A 1089-nucleotide genomic window follows, 5' to 3' on the forward strand; every position below is an offset into this window, starting at 1 on the left:
ATCAAAACCCGGGAGAGTACTACACCAGCCTTGCCCTGAAAATAGGTTTTATCCTTCCATGAACCGTTTGTAAAACACCATCTTCCTACATTTTCCCGAGTGGGTCTGGTCTGTGCTTCTTGTATCAAACTCTGATTCCTTAATACCTGCGCTTCAGCCCAAAGTGTAGATTCCAGCTCCGCTAGCTTGAGAGTATCCCTCGGATCAGTATCAATGTTACTAAACACTTTGTTATTCCGACTTTTCCATATATACCATATTATCCATGCAAACTAATGATCCTCCATCTTAGGGTTAACTCTCCAAAAGAGATGGTCCATATTAGCAAAAAAAGAGCTTATAGGAAAGAGATTCGGATTCGATGGTATCTTTGATAGCGCCCACACTTGTCGTGCTGGGGGACATTCAAAGAAAACATGATTAATTGATTCTTCCTGGTTTCCACACCGTACACAACAAGTGTCTCCTTGTATACCTCTTGCCTTTAAATTTTTCATCACCGCTATACAACCTGAAAGTAATTGCCACAAGAAATGCCTTATCTTTGGAGGACACCTTATTTTCCAGCAATAGGCTTTAAGTATATCCACTGTTGGTCCATAAAATTCCGGTGGTTTTTCCTTGTCTGGATAGACTCGTTCCACTTGATACCCAGATTGTACAGTATATTTCCCGTTGCCAGTGAAGTGCCAACCATTTCTATCTTCCATCTGATTCCTACTTAAAGAAATACTTTCAATAATTTTGACATCATCACGGTCCACCAAAGTCCTAATTACCGATGATTTCCATGTTCGGGATTCCCAATTAATGAGAGAATCCACTGTAAGATCCGGGTAACAGTGAAGAGGGTTTTTGTTTGCTGGTCTCGGGCGGGTGGCTGGGATCCAGGGGTCATTCCACACAGAAATAGTTGACCATGTTCCCACCCTTTTAATTAGTCCTTTACAAACCAGAGATCTAGTAGAGATAATACTCCTCCAGCCATATGACGGGGAGTATGATCGGATCGGTTCCAGGGGTGAAGCATTCCTGAAGTACCGTCCTTTGAAAACTCGAGAAAAAAGAGTATTCGGCTTCTCGATCAGC

The sequence above is a fragment of the Brassica oleracea genome, chromosome C9 (assembly GCF_000695525.1).
Source record: "Brassica oleracea var. oleracea cultivar TO1000 chromosome C9, BOL, whole genome shotgun sequence".
Taxonomy (NCBI): domain Eukaryota; kingdom Viridiplantae; phylum Streptophyta; class Magnoliopsida; order Brassicales; family Brassicaceae; genus Brassica; species Brassica oleracea.